Source organism: Pteropus vampyrus, unplaced genomic scaffold (assembly GCF_000151845.1).
Source record: "Pteropus vampyrus isolate Shadow unplaced genomic scaffold, Pvam_2.0 Scaffold37, whole genome shotgun sequence".
Classification (NCBI taxonomy): Eukaryota; Metazoa; Chordata; class Mammalia; order Chiroptera; family Pteropodidae; genus Pteropus; species Pteropus vampyrus.
Window position 1 is genome coordinate 5,181,506 of NW_011888818.1, and position 1,475 is coordinate 5,182,980.

The window sequence follows — 1,475 nt, forward strand, 5'->3', positions numbered from 1 at the left end:
ATTGGAAGAAATAAATTTCTTTTTATTAGCAACCCAGTCTGTGGTATTCTGTTATAGCAACTTCAACTGATTAAAACAGTTTCCTATCCATTCATTTCTCCATATATACACAAGTATGTGGTGATTTCGCCTAATTCCTTGGCTTTAAATCTATTTGCTGAGGAACTTCAAATTTATATCTCCAAATGTGACCTCTTCCATAAGACCCAAGCTTGTGTCTCCAACCACCTACACAACATATCTATTGAGATCATATTAGGTGGCTTAGGGTAAATTATGAGATAGTAACAAACAACTCCCAAAATTTCAGCATATTATACCAAAGGTTTGTGTGCCCCCTCATTAAATATTGCCTCTTTCTTAGCTGAAGAGCTCTGATTAATGTGTAATTTTCATCTGTGAATGAAGGCTGGAGGGATAACTTCTATCTGGAGTATGCTGCTTTCATAACAGAAGGGGAAGAAGGATGGCGACGCCACAGAATAATTTTTAAAGCCATTTTTTAGGAACGGTATATGTCCTTCAACTCACATTTTATCAGCCAGTGCAAATCATATGACAAGCCTGATATCATTGAGGCCAGAGAACATAACTTTCCCATAGCAACAGCTAGCAAATAATTGAGATCAATCAATACAATCTGGCACAAGTGTCTGATAAGAATCTCAAAGTTAATATGAACACAATTTAAATATTTATCCTTCTTCAGAAGACATGCTCTTCTCCAATCCTTTTCACTGTACCAAATGATATCTCTATCTATCTACTTAGCCCAGCAAGAGATTTAGGAAAAAACAGTAACTTTTTTCTTTCTTTCTGTCTATCATTCAATCCATCATCAACTCTTATTGATTCATTTTTTTTTAATTATTTTTTAGGTGAGGCAACCTTTGGTTGACCTCACAGATTTTAAGGACCTTGTCAGCTTACAATCTCTTATTTTTATTGTTTTATTTTTTATGCCTACAGCACCTGGTCTTTCTAGATGGTCTCTCATCCAAGTACTAACCAGGCCCAACTCTGCTTAACTTCTGAGATCAGACGGGATTGGGCTTGTTCAGGGTAGCATGGCTGTAAAGTTCTTATTGATTCTATACACATATCAAAAATCCATTTCTCTCCCGCTGTTATCATTCTAGCCTAAAACACCATCCTTCTCTCTCAGATTAAGACCGTAGATGCCCAAACATGTCCTCCTGTCACCAGTTCACTATACAGCAGCCACATTATCTCTTTGAAATATAAATTAGATATCATGTCAATATTTAAAATCCTTCAGTAACTTCTATCACAATCAAATGCCCAACTCCTTATAGTCACTACAGGGCCCTATGTGACTTGACTTATCATCCTTGATAACTTCAAGTGGGACATTCTCTTATTAGCCCACTGTGCTCTGTTCATACTGAAACTGATAGTCCTTATGACTTTGATTAAATTTAGTTTAAAACCTCTGCTCTGGAAATCATCTCTCT

The 1,475-nt window shown here is 36.3% G+C and overlaps 1 pseudogene; it reads right to left on the bottom strand.

Moving 5' to 3' along the window:
* Nucleotides 1-960: 960 nt before the first annotated feature.
* LOC111738412 lies at nucleotides 961-1,079 on the bottom strand (annotated as a pseudogene).
* Between the last annotated feature and the right edge of the window lie 396 nt (nucleotides 1,080-1,475).